General features: G+C 40.6%; 1 protein-coding gene across 3 annotated transcripts in view; it reads left to right on the top strand.

Moving 5' to 3' along the window:
- GHR (growth hormone receptor) overlaps window positions 1-25,230 on the top strand; it is a 274,756-nt gene that overhangs the window by 149,600 nt on the left and 99,926 nt on the right. The window lies entirely within an intron of this gene.

The following is a 25,230-nucleotide window of genomic DNA, read 5'->3' as shown; positions in this document are numbered from 1 at the left end:
CTGGAAAGAGAAGGTGATTTCAGAGCCTTGATCCAAACCTTCCTTCCTCTTCTGAATCGAGTAGGCTCATAACCGTTCTTGAGGCTCTGAAATAGTGACAGATTTTCTTAATTGGGAATTCACCCGCTGGTTTCTGAAGGAGAGTTTTGAAATTCAGGGTTGAGAAGGGCACCAGGCAATAGAGAAGCCTAGACCAAGGGGTCATTTCTCTAGGCCAGCTCTCCTTCTCCCAGCCACCACCCAGATTGTACCTGGCTCGTCCTTAGAAAAACAAACAAACGAAAAAAACCTTGCAGTCCCCAAACTACATGTTTCTATTTAAAACCCTTTGCTGTTGGGGAATTTTCCTATGTCTCTAGCCTAAATTTCTCTTCATGAATGATAAACATTTTTCCATTGTCAGAATTTTGTCAACATTTCGTCAGCATCTTGCCATGAAAATATCTTACATCTATTTATATTCGATCACTTTAGCTTTCTCTCCTTCTAGATCATAACTTCCCAGACTTTTCCAATGTGATCCCCATTTAGTGTCCATTTCTGCAGCCCTCACATCTCCACGTTATTTATTGGAATATGAGGCAGTCCTTGGAGTTGACATGGATTCCTGGATCCAGATAACTCCAGTCCCCACGCTCACTCTCATTCCCGTACAGGTTAATGCCATTCTTAGTTTGGGAATCACAGTTTGGGGTTAAATAACCCTAAACCTTGTCATCATTTCTTGTAGCGCATCTCTCACATGCCTTCCTTTCATCTTTTCTAAAATGTAAAGACTAACATTGCATATATTATTAAAATAATGTCATGACCAGTGCTATCAGATAAAGCTGAAGTTTTCCCCCAAGCCACTGAGGTAGCAATGCCAGTGATGGATTCCCTTTAGAGCAGCGGTCCCCAACCTTTTTGGCGCCAGGAACTGGTTTCGTGGAAGACAATTTTTCCACGGACAGGGGGTGGGGGGTAGTGGGGGGCTGAGGGAAGGATGGCTCGGGCGGTAACGTGAGCGATGGCGAGCGGCAGATGAAGCTTCGCTGGCTCACCCACAGCTCACCTCCTGCTGTGTGGCCCGGTTCCTAAGAGGCTGCAGACTGCTACCGGTCCGTGGCCCGGGGGTTGGGGACCCCTGCTTTAGAATGATCACTTTAGTAACAGTAGGTCCTAGAGCACACACACTGTAACTTTATAAACACCTTTCTTTTCTTACTTGGTAACTTACGTAGTAGAACGGCAGTTCCCAGAGCTTTGTGTCTCCCGACCCTATTATATATTCCTCCAGATTACTGGACGCCTAAGAACTTTTGTTTATGGGGTTTTATTGATATTTACTGTGTAAGAAATAAAATCCGAGAAATATTTAAACCAACACATAGCCGTTAGAGCGATGATATCATCACATATCAGGTAGCCTCTGGAAGACTCCACAGTGCACTCATGAAAGAGACAAACAGTAGTTTAGTATTATTATAATGATAATTTTGACTTTGTGAACCCACCAACATAGAATATTTTCATGACACCTTTCCCTAGAAAATTACAATCTAAGGCCCAAAATAAATACTAAAAAAAATGATGCTAAATTCTGGTTTAATGAAGCTTCCTGCAGTAATTCTAAAAAAAAAAAAAAGATTACATAGAAGCCAAGATGATCCATTAGCCACTTGGTAGTGCCTACTCTCTTATCTTACTACCTGTGCTGGGGAATTGCTTTAGCTGATCTTCATTTTATAAGAAGCAGGCCTATGAAATGATTTACTGTAATCTTAGCAATGAGGTAGAACACACTGTTCCCTTTTATTATTACCCATTGGAGAAATGCTGAATGCTATAGTAAAAACTGCTTGTACTCGGAATCTGGCGCGTGTTTATCTTATGGCCCCTGTAAATCTCACAACGGTGCTTTCTGCTCTGCTTTGCCCACCAGGAAGACAAGAGCTGAGAATCCAACTTATTATTCAGGGCCCTATGGCATTATTACTGTATGGAATTTTCCCTGAAATTATCTTATTCCTTAGATCTTGTGTTTCCTTTGCTCTGATTTATTTTTCTTAATATGTTTCATTGTGTATTTGTTTAATTCCCAATGGGAATGAGTGAAAAATGAGAAAGAAAGCTATGGATCCAGTGTAGAGGGATTGTTGGTGTGCCTAGAGGGAATGCAGACTAAGTAGGGTGAGCGGTTTAAAGTTCCCTTAATGAAATGGATCCTAAGTGGAGCTTAGGAGGAAAAGGAAGTGGGCTGCTGGAGACGCAGGTGTTTTAGGTGCGAAATTGTCAGTAAGGAAGATGCAGCTGTAGAATGAGTGCGTGATATCCTGAGGGCAGTAAGGGGATCTGTCTGCCTGTGGTACCAGAGCTGATTGCCTTATTATGTTTTCATTTGATTGAAGAGACAGCTGAGGATAGGAACTGTGGAAAAGTCAAGTAACAGTTTCCTGTTAGGGAAGGATTCTCACTTCAGTTTCTAAAATAAATAAGAAGGTAGAGAATTAAAGGCGGAGAGGCCAGTTAAGAGAAAGTTCTGATGGTATATATATAAAATTAGAAAGGGCTAGCTAAACCCAAGTATGGAAAAAGCAGATGAGGGTACAAAAAAGAATCAGTGCGTTGTAGCCAGCTTTCGTCACCTGGTAGAGTTAACATTAATTCACGACTTATTGACTTCTCACCAGGTCTGCTTTATCCATCACTGTGTACAGAGCCTACCACGGTATATAGCACATAGTAGGTGCTTCATAAATGTTCTTAGATGAATGAAGTAGGTCCCTGCCTCCAAGGAAAATGAAAGGAAACAGGTAAATAAAGTCAAATATGTCTAAATTGCTCTGAGAAGGTCTTATAAAACAAGGAAAAGCAGCAATCTCAGCACAAATGCTGGAGCAGAAGTCCATGGGGAGAGGGCAGTAGAAGCAGATGTGCAACTCCTGCATTGCCTTTTCACATTCCGGGGCAGCACATAAACAGTCTTGCAGAGCCCTTGGGCCGTGGGAGTTTTAAGTCACCTGATGAGCGAGGCACTGGCTCCTCCCCTGGTGTGATCAGGAGCCAGAGTACAGTAGAACTATCTGTGGGAACCTTGGCTCCAGCCTAGTCCTGCCGGCTTGGTGTTTGTGGTTGCAGGGAGCCCCAGCTTCTCTCCTGGCATGATCAAGTGTCTGAGCTCTAGGCCTTCATGTTGAATAGGATTAATTGCCTTAAGCATCAGGTAAGAACTCCTGCAGAGCTTTGCAGGAAGCCAGCTCCTTGTCTTGGAGGCCAGCTTGTAGGGAGATCAGTCTTGAGCAAATGAGTCCTTCACTCTCAGCTCACCAGCCTGATTGGAAGGGTGGCCTTTAAGCATTGCCGCCCACGCTGCCAGTAACCTGTTCCACTCCAACCTGTAAGACTTGTGCGGCTGGTCAGCAACGTCACCATAGGACACTGTGGAGGATGTTTAGAAAAGGGTGACCACTCCAGGCTGTTAACTGAGTTCAGTCAAGGTAGATTGGCAAGGGCTATTTGCAGTGGAATGCTGGTAAATGTTGAACAACTGCTCTTGGTGGTGGGGAAAGAGAGAGAAAGGACGCAGTGAACTGTAGTATTTGCTGACTTCTGTGGTGTAAATACTCCTCCCCATGGCCAATTTCAAGCTACCAGGGTGACCAAAAGTAGCATTGGGAAGAGAGGCACAGCAGTCCCCATTATATAGTATTTCCACCAGACAAATGCAACAGACATAAATAACCTCAAGATCATAGAGAGTAATTAAATGTAGTGAAATAATTACGAAGTGATGGGTTTTAAGTCTTGATTACATTTGTTTTTAATATAATTTGTTTAATTTTAAGTTGATATAATTTAACTTTTAATAGTGCCTGTGTTTAATAACTAGCTCACACAATTCCTGAAAATGTGACTACCAGCTCACTCCCATGAACTGATAAGAGCTGACTCCAGCACACCACTAAGTAAGAACAATCTGGAAGAAGTACTTTGCCCTGCCAAGAAAGGTGCTGACACTGGCATCCATGGTTCCTGTGCAGGGGCGGGGAGAGAGGAATAACTCGGTCCTGCAGCACTGCTCCCAGGTCTCTTCCAATGGCCAGGAAAACCGTCATTCTGTAAGCAGAGTGAGTTGTCCTGAATGGCTTGCTTAGCTTCAGGTCCTGGTATCCATGGTTGATAGTCAGTTGCATTTACTGGATGGTGCAATGTCACAGGTTTGCCAGGAGGCTGGGAGGCCCTGAGAGCAAAGGGATGATGTTAGGAGATATTGGAATGATTGCCATACCTACCCGCGCCATGTCCAGTACTAAAGTGGGAAGCCTGATGACAATTCACAAGGACGCCACAAAAAAATTCGACACAACCTGGGTAAAAGTGTTTTTTGTTTGTTTTATTAATTTATTTATTTATTTATTTATTTTTGGCTGTGTTGGGTCTTCATTGCAGTGCGCGGGCTTCTCGTTGCGGTGGCTTCTCTTGTTGCAGAGCACAGGCTCTAGGCACACGGGCTGCAGTAGTTTTGGCTCGCGGCTCAGTAGTTGTGGCTTGCGGGGTCTAGAGTGCAGGCTTCGTAGTTGTGGTGCACCAGCTTAGTTGCTCCGCGACATGTGGGATCTTCCCGGACCAGGGCTCGAACCCGTGTCCCCTGCATTGGCAGGCGGACTCTCAACCACTGCACCACCAGGGAAGTCCCTGTTTTATGGGGCTTTTTTTTTTTTTTTTTTAGGGATTTAAGTGTAAGATAGTGTGCAGAAATGAAGAAGAAATCATTATAGCTCTGAAATGGGTCAAAGAAAAGTAAAGAAGGAAAGTTTGAATAGGGTCTTTAATGATGACTAGAGAAGACTGATCACTGAAGTGGGAAGGAAAGATTACAGAGTGGGTGTTCTTTGGCAGAGGAAGCAAGGCAGACAAAGCGTAGGAATGTGAAGGCACAGAGAGTGTTTCTGTATTGCCCAGGAGCCTACTTGGGTACCTGGGAAGGGGGCTGTTGTGGTCTGAATACTTATGTGCCCCCGAAATTCAGATATTGACCTTTCAGATCCCCAAGACAATGGTATTAGGACGTGGGCCTTTAGGGGTGACTAGGTCATGAGGCAGAGCCCTCACGATTGGGATTAGTGCCCTTATGAGAGGTCCCACAGTGCTCCCTCATCCGAGTAGAGATAAGAGTGGTCGAGGGGTTCAGGGCCAGGTGGTCAAGGGCATTTTTATGTCATGCTAAAGAGTTTCAAGTTTTTTCCTTTAGTAATAGAAAGACCTTAGAATAAGCAGAGGGCTGAAAGAATTAGGTATGCGGTTTTGAAAGAATTCTGGAGACACCCTTGGGCACCACTCTATTGCCTGGGGATCATGGGTAAAATTTCCCCAGTCAGTGGACAGGCTGCTGGGTACTGCTGGAGGCTTTCTGTCAGGGCTTGGCCCTAACCTGTTCTTAAAGGGAATGTTTGCTCATTGCCAAAACAGTAGTCTTCATATCTAAAATTATTCTCCTCCTCTCCAAAAGGTAAATTAGAAAAGCAATATACCTTTAGTCAAGAGAATTAATCTTTCATCATTTAAGTAGCTTTTCACAGCAGCTACTTAAGTTTTAAAGACAATTTGATGCACATAAATGGCTATAAGCCCCCGGAACTCTCTTTATGCTTTCATCTTGAATTTATCGGACCCATCTTCTTCCAGTAATTCTAGAGTTTTCTTTGTCCTGTTGTCTTCAAGAAATATATTTCTGTAAATCTGGATTGAGAACTTGGAAAAATACACATAGCTGAAGCCTCTTAAAACCTTTATTTCTTTTTTAAAGAAAAATTACTTGAGTACATCTTAAAAGGAAAAACTTAAGAAAATAGGTATGTCAATGGAGTATGCAGATATGAATGTGCAATATGAAAAGTATGTGTAAGCAGGAGCATCTGGAGAGCTCTTCTTCATTTAAAATCAGATTATCTGGCTCAGTTTCAAAGCTCTGGGTTACTCAGTTTTGCAGTTCGAAAAACAATGTAAAGTTGAGTTACGGAGCTGTCTATGTGACCACTGCCAGGGGCAGTGAATGAAGCTATTCAGTAGGAGATCAATAGCTTTAGTGCAGACTGGGTCAGTGTCACATTCCTCACTGGACATAGTGACTATCCAAGATGGGTTTTTAAGTTAAGCTCCTTGACCCCAGCCTGGTCTTCTGCCTTGGGGCATAAACTGAAGTGTTTCCACATTTCCCCAGATGTCAGATCAGGCAGGAATTAGAAAAGCCAGCCAGCCACCAAACATCCTACTGGAGTTGGCCTCCGAGGGTGATGTGGACCAGCGCTTGAATCACAAAGCCCACAGCTGATGACCCTAGGCCAGATGTTTTCTGTCACCCAGGCAGCATTTCTGTAAAGTCAAATTGGTTGGTATCATTTAAAATCTGAAGGATTTAACAACAAAAAAGCAATTCTTTTTTTTTTTTTTTTTGGCGGTACACGGGCCTCTCACCTTTGTGGCCTCTCCCGTTGCGGAGCACAGGCTCCGGATGCGCAGGCTCAGCGGCCATGGCTCACGGGCCCAGCCGCTCCACGGCATGTGGGATCCTCCCGGACCGGGGCATGAACCCGTGTCCCCTGCATCGGCAGGCGGACTCCCAACCACTACACCACCAGGGAAGCCCCAAAAAACAATTCTTATTTCTGACTTTTCTTTGATTAATTGGACAAGGCTGGACGTTGTTAAAACAGTTGTCTGGAACTAAGTAGCCCTTGACCCTCTCAGATGGGGCAAACATTCTCTACTTGTCCTTCCTACCCCCGCAGCTTCCTCCAGGCTGCTTTAGACATTTTTGCTACCCTCATAGCTTCAATAGGCCAAGGTCATATTTAAAAGATTGAGTAACAGGTATTACATGGGCAGTCAGAAAGAACCAGGCTTGAGCACCAGGACAGAATCCTAGAACATGACTGCTAGGCTGGACATTACTCGTTTAGTTACTGGATCATAAAAAGGTTCAGGAAATCCCAGGGAAGGAACTAGGGAGGCAGTTTGGGGAGTGGGGCCCTCAGGAGCTTGTGTTCGCAGCTTTTTACCAACTAGCATGGAAGTACAGGATGTTTATTAAGAGTACTCCTTAATCAATACCTGTGGAAGAGAGAGAAAGGAAACAAGAACAGCAGAGCAGGAAAAGGACAGCCTGAAGGTCTTTGTGCTGATGGAATCTCTATCTTGACTGCGGTGATGGTTACCCGAATCTTCCTATGTGACAGAATGACACAGAACTCTACATATACCCTGTACCAATGTCAGTTTCCTGCGTTTGATACTCTCCCATAATTATGTAAGATGTAACTACCTTGGGGACATAGGTGAGGGATACAGAGGATCTTTCTGTATTATCTTTGCAACTCCTTGTGAATCCATAATTATTTCAAAAGTTAAAATTAAACAAATCAAACAAACAAAAGGGGGGAAAAAAGAGTGGGCAGAGCAGGAAGTTGAGCTGCGGAACAGGCCCAGGGACAGCCTCAGCTGACCCCATGGGGAGCTCAGGAGCTGGATGGCCCTTCATAATTGTTTCTCATGAGGGCAAGATAACCTGGCCTTTCTGCCCCAACACAGATCACTCAGTGAATGTGGGAAGGGTCTTGCCCTTGGTGGAGGCTGCCCTCTACCGCCGAGGCAATCCCTAAAAGGGCTGAGAACTGAAGGCTGTTGGCCTAGAGCACCTCCAGCACCTGGTCCTTCATTGAAGGGGTCTGGACAGCACTCTGCAGTGGCCCCCATGACCAGCAGCTGTACCAGTGACCACAGATGAATATCAACCCTGCCTCTAGGCACAGGTTGTGACCCTGTCCTACATGGTACCCAAGGCTGTGCCTAAGTTCTTTGGACTGATTCAGAATCAAGCAAGTTCTGGCCTAAGAGAGCAGTTGGATGCCATACTCTTTACCCACTTTACTAACTTATCATTTAGTCACTACAGAAATTTTTTCATCTTCACATAGTATTAGATCATCAAACTGTTACCAGTCTGTGTCCAGAAATCTGAATCAACTCTTATTATATCTTATTGTAATCTCAAAAAAGAATGCTTTTTGAGAAGGACCAGAATCTTCCTTCTTTTGATGTCTTCCCTTTTCTCTCCCCCAGACCTCTAACTCTACTGTGTTAACCATACAAGGAATAATCAGATGTCTTCAGCTCTGGTTTGTACGATTGCTGGTGCAGCTTTTTACTTTTACTGATTTCATTTTGATCTATTCATGAGGATTGTTGATCCGGGCATTTGAAAAAACTCACTTCATTGCAAAAGGGATGTTAGGGACCTTGACCCAATAATAGATATATTTTTCTAAGTGGCTCTGAAGCAGTTGTCCCAAAGAAGAAATTATAGTCCCAAACACATCATAGGTTTGTTATTTTCCAAAATCTCATTAAAGAGTTAAGGCAAGTGGAATTTTCCTACTACGCCCCTACCTTCTCTCATGCCTGACAGGATTAATGTCATTAATTGCTAAAGTCTAATCTGATTTATTACAATTTCGTATTAAAGATACATAATGTAATTGCCCTTAGATGTCAAATACTAAGGAACTTATTACTATTTTAGTTGTGCTGGTTCTTATCCTTTCTATCTTTCATTCAGCTTTTTATTCCTCTCATGAACATTTAATGAAAACTTATGTGTTAAAGGTGGTTTTTAATAGGATTTGTAGCCCGAAAATGTTCTGTTTCTTGTCTTAAATTTTGAAAGAGGGAAAGAAATAAGAAAAGTATAAAAGTAAGTCTGGGATTTATCAATAGTTAACTATGTCCTTAAACTCCAACTAGGTGTTTCATATTCTGCTAAGAGCTAGGAAGGATACAGCCATAAAAATCCTTACTCTGAGAGAGTGTACAGTCTAATCAGGAAGAAAAGACTGACTCATATAAAAGCAAAATAACAAGGCACCATAATAAGTTGCTGAATGCCGTTGTAGTATGTAAGTGATGGTAGAATTCAGAAAACTGAAAGGGGACAGGGTAGATAAGAGTTGGTCAAGAAGACTGCATGGAAGAGAAGGAACTCACTTTGAGCATTAACGAAGGGGTGGGATGTGGAGAGAGAAATGGAAGAGACTCATTCCAGTATAGTAACACTATTAGAGGCACAGAAAGGTGAAAATAGCAGAGGCTTGATGTTGATAAGAACTTACTGTTAACTTTCTCCTAAGAATTTCGAGTGTTGAAACCATCCAACACCTCAGTCTACTTTCAGGATTTTCTGGCAAAGTGAAAGAGGCAAATATTTTTTATTGTTTTACAGCTGAGGTTATTGACTTTCTCAATTACAGTTTGGGCTGATCCTAATTACCTGCTGCTAACCTAGAAGAGTCAAGGAGTTAGGCGTTCAGCATCAGAAGATGAAAACCTGTATTTTCTGGCAGTGTGAACATGAGCAAATTGTTTAATCTGGTGAGCCCTGGTTTTCTCACCTAGGAATGGAAATGAGAGCCTTATTTATATTACTGGGTTATTTTGGCTATTAAATTATATCAGAAAGAGTGGAAATTCTTTTTAAACTATTAAACAATACAAATGCTAGTGTTTTGGTTACTCTCTCCACTAGACCACACTTTTATGTCATGGATTTAGATTCTTTTCATTAAAAAGTTAAGTGCAATGATTTTTGTTTTAAAGATGAATATGGTTTTTTTTTTAATTTTTTAATACAATTTTTGAAGGTTATAATCCATTTACAGTTATTCAAAATATTGGCTATATTCCCCATGTTGTACAATACATCCTATCTTACACCCAATAGTTGGTACTTCCCAACTCCTATATTGCCCCTCCCCCCACCCCCACTGGCCACCACTAGTTTGTTCTCTGTATCTGTGAGTCTGCTTCTTTTTTGTTATATTCACTAGTTTGTTGTATTTTTTAGATTCCACATATAAGTGATATCATGCAGTATCTGTCATTCTCTAACTTATTTCACTTAGCATAATGCCCTCCAAGTCCATCCGTGTTGCTGCAAATGGCAAAATTTCATTCTTCTTTATGGCTGAGTAGTATTCCATTGTGTATACGTACCACATCTTCTTTATCCATTCATCTGTTGATGGACACTTAGGTTGCTTTCATATCTTGGCAATTGTAAATAATGTTACTGTGAGCATTGGGGTGCATGTATCTTTTCAAATTAGTGGTTTTGGTTTTTTGGATATATACCAGGAATGGAATTGCTGGGTCAAATGGTAGTTCTATTTTTAGTTTTTTGAGAAGCCACCATACTGTTTTCCACAGTGGCTGCAACAATTTACATTCCCACCAACAGTATATGAGGGCTCTCTTTTCTCCACATCTTCGCTAGCATTTGTTATTTGTGTTCTTTTGCTGATAGCCATTCTGACAGGTGTGATGTGATATCTCATTGTGGTTTTGATTTGCACTTCCCTGATGATTAGTGATGTTGAGTATATTTTCATGTGCCTGTTGGCCATCATCTGCATTTTCTCTTTGGGAAAAATGTCTATTCAGCTCTTCTGCCTTTTAACTGGACTGTTTTTTTGATGTTGAGTTGTATGAGCTGTTGATATATATTGGATATTGATCCCTTATCAGTCATATCATTTGCAGATATTTTCCCCCACTTACTAGGTTGTCTTTTTGTTGATGGTTTCCTTTGCTGTGCAAAAGCTTTTAAGTCTGATTGGTAACATTTGTTTATTTTTGCTTTTATTTACTTTAGGAGATGGATCCAAAAAAATATTGCTGTGGTTTATGTCAGAGAGAGTTGTGCCTATATTTTCCTCTAGGACAATAGTATCTGGTCATACATTTCGGTCTTTAATCCATTTTGAGTTTATTTTTGTATATGCTGTTAGTGAATGTTCTTATTATAGACTTTTACTTGTAGCTGTCCAGTTTTCCCAGCACCACTTATTGAAGAGGCTGTCTTTTCTCCATTGTATATTCTTGCCTCCCTTGTCACAGATTAACTGACCATAAGTGCATGGGTTTATTTCTGGGCTCTCTATCCTGTTCCATTGATCTGTGTGTCTGTTTTTGTGCCAATACTGTAGCACAAAAACAGATTACTGTAGCTTTGTAGTATACTCTGAAGTCAGAGAGAATGATTCCTCCAACTCTGTTCTTCTTTCTCAAGATTATTTTGGCTATTTGGGGTCTTTTGTATTTCCATACAAATTTTTTACACTACCAGTAGCAACCATCAGGCTGCCATGAAATTTATTTAGTAAGGCTCAACTAGTATTTTTTTTTTATTTTTGGAGTATAGTTGATTAACAGTGTTGTGTTAGTTTCAGGTGTACAGCAAGGTGATTCAGTTATACACATCCATGTATCTATTCTTTTTCAAATTCTTTTCCCATTTAGGTTGTTACATAATATTGAGCAGATTTCCCTGGGCTATACAGTACGTCCTTGTTGGTTATCCATTTTAAATATAGCAGTGTGTACATGTCAATCCCAAACTCCCTAACTAGTATTTTTTAATGAAAAAGCATAGAACAGGAGAGTAAGATATATATTGCACTCTTTAGTATGGAAGATTATATCATTTATACTAATGGTAGGTATCATTTAGTGATACACAGAGACATAAGTGATGTATATATGGGTCAAATGTATATTTGTGGATTGTTGTCAAAAATTGAAAGCCCTAGTTATACTACAGTATTGAAAGTACAAAACATTCAGTCCTCATTTTTTTGAATCCTCAAGTTAAACCAAAAAAACATTAGATTTCAGAGATAAGTTACACTATGTAACGAACATGAGATTATGATGAAATAGAGCATGGTACTACATATTCTGCATTTTTTCTTATGCCTGTTGCTGAAACTCAAATTCTACCTTCACTTCTTCTACCCAGTATAGAAAGTAAAGGGTTGCTTCATTTGTTTCCATTAAAATCTACATGCCTAGAACCCATCCTGCACTATATTTTCTGGAAGATATTTTTTTTCCTATTCTTTTTCTTTCTTTTTTTTTTTATTGGAGTAAAATTGCTTAACAATATTGTGTTAGTTTCTGCTGTACAGTGAAGTGAATCAGCTATAAGTATACCTATATCCCCTCCCTCTTGGACCTCCCTCCCCCCTCCATAACCATCTAGGTTATCACAGAGCACTGAGCTGAGCTCCCTGTGCTACACAGCAGGTTCCCACTAGCTAACTATTTTAAACATGGTAGTGTATTTATGTCAAACCTAATCTCCCAATTTGTCGCATCCTCCACTTACCCCCTCCCCATGTCCACATGTCCATTCTCTACGACTACATCTCTATTCCTGCCCTACATACAGGTTATCTGTATCATTTTTCTAGATTCCACATAAATGCATTAATATACGATATTTGTTTTTCTCTTTCTGACTTACTTCCTCTGTAAGACAGACTCTGGGTCCATCCACATCTCAAAAAATGACCCAATTTCATTCCTTTTTATGGCTGAGTCATACTCCGTTGTGTATATGTACCACATATTCTTTATCCATTCATCTCTTGTTGAACATTTAGGTTGTTTCCGTGTCCTGGCTATTGTAAATAGTGCTGCAGTGAACATTGGGGTACATGTGGCCTTTTGAATTATGGTTTTCTCTGGGTATATGCCCAGTAGTGAGGTCTATTTTTAGTTTCTTAAGGAACCTCCATAGTGTTCTCCATAGTGGCTGTATCAATTTACATTCCCACCAACAGTGCAAAAGGGTTCCCTTTTCTCCACACCGTCTCCAGCATTTATCGTTTGTAGATTTTTTGATGATGGCCATTGCGACAGGTGTGAGGTAATACCTCATTGTAGTTTTGATCTGCATTCCTCTAATAATTAGTGATGTTCAGCATCTTTTTCATGTGCGTCTTAGCCATCTGTATGCCTTCTTCGGTGAAATGGCTATTTAGGTCTTCTGCCCATTTTTTGATTGGGTTGTTTGGTTTTTGATATTGAGGTCCATGAGCTGTTTATATATTTTGGAGATTAATCCTTTGTCCACTGCTTCATTTGCTAATATTTTCTCCCATTCTGAGGGTTGTCTTTTCATCTTGTTTATGGTTTCCTTTGCTGTGTAAAAGCTTTTAAGCTTAATTAGGTCCCATTTGTTTATTTTTGTTTTTATTTTCATTACTCTGGGAGGTGGGTCAAAAAAGATCTTGCTGTGGTTTATATCAAAGAATGTTTTTCCTGTGTTTTCCTCTAAGAGTTTTATAGTGTCTGGTCTTACATTTAGGTCTTTAATCCATTTTGAGTTTATTTTTGTGTATGGTGTTAGGGAGTGTTCTAATTTCATTCTTTTACAGTAGCTGTCCAGTTTTCCCAGCACCACTTACTGAAGAGGCTGTCTTTTCTCCACTGTATGTTCTTGCCTCCTTTGTCATAAATTAGGTGACCATATGTGCGTGGGTTTATCTCTGGGCTTTCTATCCTGTACCGTTGATCTATATTTCTGTTTTTGTGCCAGTACCATACTGTCTTGATTACTGTAGCTTTGTAGTATAGTGTGAAGTCAGGGAGCCTGATTCCTCCAGCTCCATTTTTCTTTCTCTTGAGAAAGAAAAATTTCTTTGGCTATTCGGGGTCTGTTGTGTTTCCATACAAATTGTAAAATTTTTTGTTCTAATTCTGTGAAGAATTCCTTTGGTAGTTTGATAGGTATTGCATGAATCCATAGATTGCTTTGGGTAGTACAGTCATTTTCACAATATTGATTCTTCCAATCCAAGAACATGGTATATTTCTCCATCTGTTTATGTCATATTTGATTTCTTTCATCAGCGTTTTATAGTTTTCTGAGTACAAGTCTTTTGCCACCTTAGGTAGTTTTATCCCTAGGTATTTTATTCTTTTTGATGAGATGGTAAATGGGATTGTTTCCTTAATTTCTCTTTCTGATATTTTGTTGTTATTGTATCCTTACCAAATTCATTGATTAGTTCTAGTAGTTTTCTGGTGACATCTTTAGGATCTTCTAGGTATAGTATCATGTCATCTGCAAACAGTGACAGTTTTACTTCTTTTCCAATTTGTATTCCTTTTATTTCTTTTCCTTCTCTGATTGCCATGGCTAGGACTTCCAAAACTATGTTGAATTATAGTGGCGAGAATGGATATCCTTGTCTTGTTCCTGATCTTAGTGGAAATGCTTTCAGTTTTTCACCATTGAGAATGATGTTTGCTATGGGTTTGTCATATATGGCCTTTTTTATGTTGAGGTAGTTTCCCTCTATGCCCATTTTCTAGAGAGTTTTTACCATAAATGGGCATTGAATTTTGTCAAAAGCTTTTTCTGCATCTATTGAGTTGATCATATGGTTTTTATTACTTAATTTGTTAATATGGTGTATCACATTGATTGATTTGCATATATTAAAGAATCCTTGCATTCCTGGGATAAATCCCAGTTGATCATGGTGTATGATCCTTTTAATGTGCTTTTGGATCCTGTTAACTAGTATCTTGTTGAGGATTTTTGCATCTATATTCATCAGTGATATTGGTCTGTAAGTTTCTTTTTTTGCAATATCTTTGTCTGGTTTTGTTATCAGAGTGATGGTGGCCTCATAGAACAAATTTAGGAATGTTCCTCTGCAATTTTTTGGAAGAGTTTGAGGAGGATGGGTGTTAGCTCTTCTCTAAACGTTTGACAGAATTCACCTGTGAAGTCATCTGGTCCTGGGCTTTTGTTTGTTGAAAGATTTTTAATTACAGTTTCAATTAATACTTGTTACTTGTGACAGGTCTGTTTATATTTTCTAATCCTTCCTGGTTCAGTCTTGAAAATTGTACCTTTCCAAGAATTTGTCCATTTCTTCGTGGTTGTCCATTTTATTGGCGTATTGTTGTTTGTAGTAGTCTCTTATAATCCTTTGTATTTCTGTGGTGTCAGTTGTGATTTCTCCTTTTTCATTTCTAATTTTATTGATTTGTGTCCTCTCCCTTTTTTTCTTGATGAGTCTGGCTAATAGTTTATCAATTTTGTTTTTCTTCTCAAAGAACCAACTTTTAGGTTTATTGATCTTTGCTATTGTTTTCTTCATTTCTATTTCATTTATTTCTGCTCTGATCTTTATGATTTCTTTCCTTCTACTGACTCTGGGTTTTCTTTGTTCTTCCTTCTCTAGTTGCTTTAGGCATAAGGTTAGATTGTTTATTTGAGATTTTTCTTGTTTCTTGAGGTGAGATTGAATTGCTATAACTTCCCTCTTAGAACTGCTTTTGCTGCATCCCATAGGTTTTGGGTTGTTGTGTTTTCATTGTCATTTGTTTCTATGTATTTTTTAATGTCTTTTTTGATTTCTTCAGTGATCTCTTGGTTATTAAGTAGTGTATTGTTTAGCCTCCATGTGTTTGTATTTTCAACAGATTTTTTCCTGTAATTCATATCTAGTCTCATAGCATTGTGGTTGGAAATGATACTTGATACAATTTCAATTTTCATAAATTTACCAAGACTTCATTTATGACCCAAGATATGATCTATCCTGGAGAATGTTCCATGAGCACTCGAGAAGAAAGTGTATTCTGTTGTTCTGGGTGGAATGTCCTATAAATATCAATTAAGTCCATCTTGTTTAATGTATCATTTAAAGCTTGTGTTTCCTTTTTTATTTTCATTTTGGTTGCTCTGTCCCTTGGTGAAAGTGGGGTGTTAAAGTCCCCTACTATTATTGTGTTACTGTCAATTTCCCCTTTTATGGTTGTTAGCATTTGCCTTATGTATTGAGGTGCTCCTATGTTGGGTGCATAAATATTTACAATTGTTGTATCTTCTTCTTGGATTGATCCCTTGATCATTATGTAGTGTCCTTCCTTATCTCTTATAACATTCTTTATTTTAAAGTCTAGTTTATCTGATATGAGTATTGCTGCTCCAGCTTTCTTTAGATTTCCATTTGCATGGAATATCTTTTTCTATCCCTTCACTTTCCGTCTGTATGTGTCCCTAGGTCTGAAGTGGGTCTCTTGTAGACAGCATATATATGGGTCTTGTGTTTGTATACATTCCGCCAGTCTGTGTCTTTTGGTTGGAGCATTTAATCCATTTATATTCAAGGTTATTATTGATATGTATGTTCCTATTACCATTTTCTTAATTGTTTTGGGTTTGTTTTTGTGGGTCTTTTTCTTCTCTTGTGTTTCCTGCCTAGAGAAGTTCCTTTAGCATTTGTTGTAAAGCTGGTTTGGTGGTGCCAAATTCTCTTAGCTTTTGCTTGTCTGTAAAGCTTTTGATTTCTCTGTTGAATCTGAATGAGATCCTTGCTGGGTAGAGTAATCTTGGTTGTAGGTTTTTCTCTTTCATTACTTTAAGTATATCCTGCCACTCCCTTCTGGCCTGCAGAATTTCTGCTACATATCAGCTGATAACCTTACGGGGATTCCTTTGTATGTTATTTTTTGCTTTTCCCTTGCTGCTTTTAATATTTTTTCCTTGAATTTGATTTTTGTTAGTTTGATTAATTATGTGTCTTGGTGTATTTCTCCTAGTGTTTTTCCTGTATGGGACTCTCTGCACTTCCTGGACTTGGGTGACTATTTCCTTTCCCACGTTAGGAAAGTTTTCCACTATAATCTCTCTGAATATTTTCTCAGACCTTTTCTTTTTCTCTTCTTCTTCTGGGACCCCTGTAATTCGAATGTTGGTGCTTTTAGTGTTGTTCCAGAGGTCCCTGAGACTGTCCTCAATTCTTTTCATTCTTTTTTCTTTATTCTGCTCCTCGGCAGTTATTTCCACCATTCTGTCTTCCAGCTCACTTACTCGTGCTTCTGCCTCAGTTATTTTGTTATTGATTCCTTCTAGTGTATTTTTCATTTTGTTATTTTGTTGTTCATCTCTGTGTTTGTTCTTTGGTTCTTCTAGATCTTTGTTAAACATTTCTTGTATTTTCTCAATCTGTGCCTCCATTCTGTTTCCAAGATTCTGGATCATCTTTACTATAGTTACTCTGAATTCTTTTTCAGGTAGGTTGCTATTTCCTCTTCATTTATTTTGTCTTGTAGGTTTTTACCTTGCTCCTTTATCTGTGACATATTTTTTTGTCATCTCTGTTTTGTTTTGTTTTTGGTGGGTGGATTATGTTTCTGTCTTACTGGGTTTTGGCCTGAGGCTTCCAGCACTGGAGTTTGTAGGCTCTTGGGTAGAGCTGGGTCTTGGTGCTGAGATGAGGACCTCTGAGAGACCTCACTCCGATGAATAGTCCCTGGAGTCTGAGGTTCTCAGTTAGTCCAGTGGTTCGGACTCGGAGCTCCCACTGCAGGAGCTCAGGCCTGACCCCCGACTGGTGAACCAAGATCCTGCAAGCCATGCAGGGTTCAAAAAAAGAAGAAAAGGAGCAGAACAATAACAAAGAGTAAAACAATAAGATTAGAAAACTAACTGATGTGTTAGAAAGAATAAAAAAATAAAATTATAGATGAAACAACAACTGGAAGGTAAACCAGAACCACAATAGTAAAAGAGAGGAGGAAAAAAAAACCCAAAAAGGCCTTGGCTGTGGGGCAGGGCTTAGGCAGGGGCAGGGTTTCGGCAGTTGGCAGGGCCTATACTTAGGACCCACAGGGCTGGAGAAGGCCCTGGCGGGGGTGGGGCGTGGGGCTTAGGCTCAAGGTAGCAGGACAGGCCCAGGCGTGCCTCTGGCCTTGGAGCATGGAGGACCAGGTCCAGGACCCCAGCAGGCTCACTGGGCCCAAGTGGGCAGGGGATATGCTTGGCGTGTCCCTCCCCAGCCTCTGATCCCAGAGGGCCCCCCTCCCCATTGGCCTCTCTTCTTCTTCCCCCACCTCCCTCCTACGCCTGTAGGACCAACACAGCCCAGAGGGGGCCTTGGAGGGCAGGGGACCTGGCCTGGGAGCCCAGCAGGCTTTCCGGGGCTGAGCGGGTTGGGGACATGCCTACCGCATATCCCCTGATTCTCAGGTCCTGGAGGGTGCGCCCCCACCATGGCCTCTCCTCCTCTTCCCCCATCTTCCCTCCCTCCTTCCCATGTCCCTAGGACCCATGAGGCTTCCTGGGGCCCAAGTTGGCAGCAGAAACACCCACCGTGCCTCCCCTGATCCTCTGGTCCCAGATGACCCCTCCCACCCAACTCTCCTCTTCTCCCCCTGCCTCCCTCCTATGCCCCTAGGACCAACTTGGCTGGGAGGAGGCCTCGGAGGGCGGAGGACCCAGCCTGGGAGCCCAGCAGGGTTCCTGGGGAGGATTGGGCAGGGCAAATGGTAGGCGCGCTCCCCCTAATCCTCCGAGCCCCCAAAGGGTCCCTCCAGGTATGGGAACCCCTCCCCCCTCCCAGACACCCCTCAGGGGCTCCAGTCCTATCTAACCTCCACTTCTCCTCCCCCCTCACTCCCCACCACATCCTACATGGTCTCTCAGGGGTTCCTCCTATCTCCTTGGGCATCGAGGTCCCCCACCAGTGTCCAGCAGGCTCCCTAGTTGTGGGGAGACACGAACTCTGCATCCTCCCCCACCGCCTTCTTGACTCTGCCCTCCCAAAAGTGGTTTTTCCATTTTTTGGAAGCTTTTAAGTTGCTTATTTTTGAAAACTCTCAATCAGAATTGTGGAATCAAACAATAAAACTCAGTATGTATAGAAATCCATTTTATCAGTCTAGGTCCAGGGAGGAAGGAGATGGCATATGCAAAGAGTCTAACTATAGAGAGTGTAATGATGTGTATCTTTACAAAAGAGTCCACAGAGTTAAAGAAACCAATTCATGGTGAAGGACCCAGAGCTAGCAATAGCTGAGAGCCTTTACTGCCCCGTATCTACATGAGCAAGGGGAGAAAACAGCATTCTAGATCCCAAGTGGGACACAGAGTAGTATGAGAGGAGCCATGTGACCAGAGCTGTCATGGTGGAACACAGTCTCTGCCAGAAACAGAGAGAAGCAGAGAGGGGGACTTTAAAATTATTTTTGATGCAAATAACAGAATATCCCGTTAGTAGTGGCTCCAGCCATATGGACATTTACTGTTTACTTAAATTTAGAAGTGGTCTCGGGTTTGGTTAGGCAGGTTAAGGATGTCATCAGGCTTTTCTTGGGTTTCTGCTCCACCCCTAGTGTGATGGCTTTTTGGCTTCATGATCGTCACTGCCTAATGGCCAGACGATAGCTAAAACTCCAGACATCACATACATACTCAAGGCTTGAAGATAGAACAGGTAATGGTGTCAGCAAGCTCTTCTTTTGCAACTTGTCCATTTTTTAAGGCATCTAAAGGTTTTCCAGAAGTCTTCAGCCAACGTCCACATAAGTCTCTTTAGTCAGAACTCTTTCACCTGCCACCTCCAGTTGCAAAGGATGTCATAAGTGTGAACATCTGACAAAGGTGAATGGGATATCTTAACTGGTTTAGACTAATCCCAATGTAGCCATGAGTTGGGGTAATTTGGTTCCTAACTGTTGGGTAACCAACCAATGGTGTCTGCCCATAGGAACTTCTTTTTTTTCACATGTGGCTTGCTGGAATTGTAATTGGATTGCATTGAACCTATAGATCAATTTAGAAAAAATCGATAACAGTATTGAGTCTTTCAATTTATGAACATGGAATATCTGTCCATTTACTGAGGTCATCTTTAATTTTTCTCCAGATAAGTTTTATAGTTTTCAGTGTCAAGGTCTTGCACACCTTTCAACAGATTTATTCCTAGGTATTATATTTTTCATGCAGTTACAAATAGTACTGTAGGTTTTTTTAATTTATGAAATTTATTTTCTTATATAAATTACGTATTTCTCTGGGCAGACAGCCTTCACCTTATTGCACTAACAGCACATCTGTAATGCCAAGCTACAGGACAAGTCTTAACAAGGTCTGTATTCAACGTAGCACTTGTCTACCGGGCACTGTAGAGGAGGATGAGGAAAAGCCAGGATCCAGCTCAGGTGAAGAAGCGGGAGGGGGCAATGTGTCTCCGCTCTGACAGTTGGTTTTCTCCCGGGAAGGGAACATTCAAAGTTATGTCTGGATTCTGGAAGTGGGAGGAGATCTTGGAGGCTGAGAAGCCCAATGCAGCACTGCAGCTCGGCTCCACAGGAACTTCTTAAAAGAACCTAAGGTAAAGAATAAAGTGCCCTGATTGAGTTCATAGGCGCAACAGCTCCTAGATCACAGGTTCAAAGAAGGAAATAAATTAGTAGGTTAGAAGGACACACAATCAGCCAGATTCATTTCTGTTCTATTGTTGTGAAAACAGTCATTTTTTGCTTTCTCGAGATTAATGCTTTTCAGATAGCATTAGAAATTTCAATCTCCTTTTCTGTAATTCAGAATCACCTTTAACATCTGTGTTCTCTGTCATTTGGTACAGTGCTCAAGAAGGGAAAATAATAGGCCAGTGACTAAGAAAAACCTTAGAAGACGAAGTGGCCTTAGTGATTGTCACTAAAATGCAAACATAGCTTGAAATAGTAAAGCAGGAGGCATGAAAGCTCTTCCAGGGCTCTCAGGAGGGCCCTTGAACGGCAGGAAGTGGAATATTATAAGTGTGTGATCAGAGTTATTCTTCTTTTTTTATTCATGTGGCAGTGGAGGGGAAAGAAAATTCTAAAGCAAGAAGACCAGACATAAATCATAAGAGTGTAGAGGAAATGTGAGGACAGCATGTTCAAGTGGAAAATGAAAAGTAAAAGAGTAAATTCTGGGCTTCCCTGGTGGCGCAGTGGTTGAGAGTCCGCCTGCCGATGCAGGCGTCACGGGTTCGTGCCCCGGTCAGGGAGGATCCCACATGCCGCGGAGCGGCTGGGCCCGTGAGCCATGGTCGCTGAGCCTGCGCGTCCGGAGCCTGTGCTCCGCAATGGGAGAGGCCACAACAGTGAGAGGCCCACATACCACAAAAAAAAAAAGAGCAAGTCCTGAATGCCAAGATTAGCTATGTTCTCCCAGCCACTGGGTCCTCCTTGGGAAGCACCCCACTGGCAATGAGGCCAACCTGAGCCTGAACCCCTCTAGTCCTTGAGCCTCTCTTTTCATTTCAAAGCTTGACAACCTCTTTACCCAGAGCACACACTTCACTCTTAGGAGAAGAAACAAAGCTAAGTGGCTCATCAGCTCATGACACAATGTTTTGGGACCTCTGCAGCAGCTTGCTAGTGGCTGACCAGTTGAAATTTATTTTTCTCAAGCTGTTGTGATTCTGGGAATGTAAAGTTTGGCTGCTCGGTTAGCCTGAGTTTTCTGAGATGCAGACCTCGTGCAAGGGATTTACTGGGAGATTAGCTATGCAAGAGATTTATGAGAGGAAATGCTTGTGAGGAAAAAGAGGGAAGGAACTAGAGGGGACTGGGAGAGCTGCAGACTACAGTGCAGTTCTGACCCCTGTGAAGAAGAAATACATGAAGGAAGGAATGAAAGAAAGGGAAGGAGGGAGAGAAGAGAGGGAGGGAGGAAGGAAGGGAGGAAAGGAAGAAAAGAGGGAGGGAGGGAGGGAGGAAAGGCCTTAGACAGTAGTACAAGGCTAGGAAAGTTTTGGCAAAGCCAACACAGGGAGTCTTCAAGCCAAAGCCACCTGACAGAGGAATCCCCCCACCCCCCACGCCTGTCCCAGGAATGGGCCTGCCATTGCATCTTTGTCATGCTAAGTCATTGGCTGGATGGGTTTCGGAGCACAGCAACTGAGGGCATAGGCCAGTTATGCTTTCTGCAGTAGGAGATCTGGGAGATGGATTTTTATGGCCACCAAAACCTTTCAGGAGCAACAGGTCGTACAAGCAAAATTTGGAGATGTGTTATCTTTCAGATGAAGAAATACATTGATGAAGGCCCTTTATTAACTATTACATTCATTTTCAATATCCATATTCAACAGTCATCTCATTTCTTAAAGAATTTTCAATGCTTTTTCCTTATCTTTACATATGTGATCTTATACCCCAGGTTTTCTGAAACAGTCCATTTACAGATTGTCCCGCTGGCCCAGCATCTAAATAATAAAGTCCAAGTTTCCTTAGCTTGGAGTTCAGTCTCCCACAATCTAGTCCCAACCCACCTTCCAACCTTAATTATATACCATTTCACTTTACCTTGTATTTCAACTCTTTTGAAACATTTGCTGTGTCCTAAATGATTCTTGTTTATCCACTGTTATCGCTTTGCTCAAATTGTTTTCTCAACTAGAATTTATTCATAGCATATATTTAGTGTGCCCCTCCCGTGGGTTGAGCCCTAGATTTAGAACTAGATATATGTTAGGGAACAAAACAGATGTGGTTTATACCCTCTTGGAACTTTGAATCTAGTGGAGGAGCAACAGATAATAATCAGGTCAATAGACAAATAACATGCTTGCAAATCATGTAAGAGTGTCAGAAGTAAAAGAACGGGATACTCTGACGGAATTAGGGAAGGGTTCTACTTTGATAGAGTGGTCAGAGAAGAGATGGCATTTAAGCTGAAATTTGAATGACGATAAACATGTAGTTACATAAAGAACTTAGTCTTTGAAGGTAAAAATTCCATCATGTTCAAGATATTGCCATGGTCTTCATGAAGTCATTCCTGACCCTCTTCATCAGATTTTTCAACCATGTTAGCCCTTTGTTATGTACATCTTGCATACATTTTATATATATATATATATATATATATATATATATATATATATATAATGTTGTAGGTTATACTATATTTTTATGTTTGCCTCATCTTTCCTATCAGACTATAATCTTTTTGAAGTTTTGATAACTCATCTGATTTCTTTCTGTCTCTGTATCTAGCATGGTATTTAGGATAACACTCTTATCGCAACTAACAAACACTTCGTGTATGAACGAATAGTGTCCCCCCCCTCTTTGCAAGTTTCCCCTTTCTGACATTTATATGAATTCTAAAAGGACACGGAGACTTCATACAGTAGTTGAAAAACGCCCTTCACCTAGTCAGAGAGTTCTGAACTTCAACCAGAAGCAAATCTGTAGCAGTTAAGACCCTTTCTGTTGAGGCAAATGCACTATAGATTCTTTCAGGATAGGATTTTGTAGGTTTATCGTTTATTTGAAAATCCATTATTATATACACCGAGTTTTAGGAAGAAAGTCTGGCTAAATAGTAAATCAGTTACTATTTTGAAACAGCTCTTCAGTAGGTAGTTACCACTGGCTGCTAGAATTTAACAGGTTGTTTGAATATATCAAACTACCATGTGTGTTCAGATACAGTCTCACCTTACAAATGAGTAGCCTCTGACTTACAGATCAGTTCATGTAGATATAGATTTTTACGGTTGTTATAATTTTTTCCCTGTCTTCATAGAAACAAAGGATATAAACAGAGAAGGAACATGATGTATTTTTGACAGGCTACCATCTCAGATCTTCATTTCAAAGTTTACCTGGAGAAACACTTTTCTTTGTTATGGACCTTTCCCCTGTATGAGGAGTATTTTAATGATGTCATATTCTTTTCCTACAGGAAACTCCAACTATAGGCAAACTTTCATTAAGGCAAAAACTTCAATTTTCACATTGTGCCTTGTGAAATGTATAGAAATGTTCCTCATCCTAAATTCAATGTCATTATATCCAATTTTACTCCCTCAAAAGTTGCTTATAGTAGAAAACTTGAAAAGATGTGTGCCAGCATTAACCCAGACCTAGAGAGACCATACATATTATTTTAAAAGGACAAAATGAGTGTCACTCACTCAGCTTCTGTACGGGTTTTTGTCACCTAAATAGTTTCCAGAAACAAGGGTTTAGGACATCTTTGGGGACCAGAAATGAATCAGCATCAAATTAACTTTTCTTTCTGCCTCTAAACACTGAATGCATTTTAATATCTGCCAGAGTTTTAAAAAATTTTTATTGGAGTATATTTGCTTTACAATGTTGTATTAGTTTCTACTGTACAGCAAAGTGAATCAGCTATATGTATACATATATCCCCTCTTTCTTGGATTTCATTCCCATTTCAGTCACCACAGAGCACTGAGTAGAGTTTCTTGTGCTATACAGTAGGTTCTCATTAGTTAGCTATTTTATACATAGTATCAATAGTGTATATATGTCAATCCCAATCTCCCAATTCATTCCACCCCTCTTGCCCCTTGGTGTCTATATGTTTGTTCTCTACGTCTGTGTTTCTGTTTCTGCTTTGTAAATAAGATTGTCTATACCAATTTTTTCAGATTCCACATATATGCATTAATATACGATATTTGTCTTTCTCTGACTTACTTCACTTTGTATGACAGTCTCTAGGTCCATCCATGTCTCTACAAATGACCCAGTTTCATTCCTTTTTATGGCTGAGTACTATTCCATTGTATATATGTACCACATCTTCTTTATCCATTCCTCTATTTTTGGACATTTAGGTTGCTTCCATATCCTGGCTATTGTAAATAGTGCTGCAATGAACATTGGGATACATGTGTCTTTTTGAATTATGGTTTTTGCTGGGTATATGCCCAGTAGTGGAATTGCTGGGTCATATGGTAGTTCTATTTTTAGTTTTTTAAGGAACCTCAGTACTGCTCTCCATAGTGGCTGTATCAATTTACATTCCCACCAACAGTGCAAGAGGGTTGACCCTATATTTCCAAATCTCCATTCTGTAGTAAATACTAGAAATTCTACCCAGTATGCAACTTTGTTCATCTCCTGGCAAGAGGTACTTGTTGCCACTACTTTTGAACCACTTTGAAATTCATTCCTGTCCCTATGACATCACTATCTCCCATTCTCTCAGCTTCAGTCCTCACACACATGCAATTCATATTGCCTAGGTTAAGGTTATAGTTTTCAGAACAGTGAAAAAAAGTTTCATTTAACCAGTTAGTCCAATACATATGTATATCTGTATCTGTTCCTTCATTTTTACTTGTCATTAAAATGTTATCTATCAAGAGAGAACCTGTAAATGATAGCTTTTAAGTAGAAAGAAAGCCATTAAAATGAATATATAAAATGTGCACCAGTTTAAATCTGTTGTATTAATTTTTAACTCATACTTCTGCTTGTGATTTTGAATATCCCCGTGCCCTGAACCTTGCATGGAACAGAGGAATAACATGGCAGAGGAATGACAGATCAGGAGTCAGGGAGCATGGCACAGTGGAAAGATCCCTTAACAGACAAGGCTGGAGACCTAGATTATATTTTCAGTCCAACTAACTAGTTATGTGGTTTTGAGCAGTCCCTTAACCACTCTGGGGCCCAGTTATTTCATCTCTAAAATTATGGCCCATTTAACAGTTAGGTCCATTCCAACTTCAGCCTTCAATCCTTTTATTTTGTTTTATTTGTTCCTTTCATTTACTGCTGTCAGATTCTGGTGAT

This window comes from Delphinus delphis, chromosome 3 (assembly GCF_949987515.2).
Source record: "Delphinus delphis chromosome 3, mDelDel1.2, whole genome shotgun sequence".
Classification (NCBI taxonomy): domain Eukaryota; kingdom Metazoa; phylum Chordata; class Mammalia; order Artiodactyla; family Delphinidae; genus Delphinus; species Delphinus delphis.
Note: the sequence above shows the minus strand (reverse complement) of the source record. Positions and strands in the feature narration are given on the sequence as shown.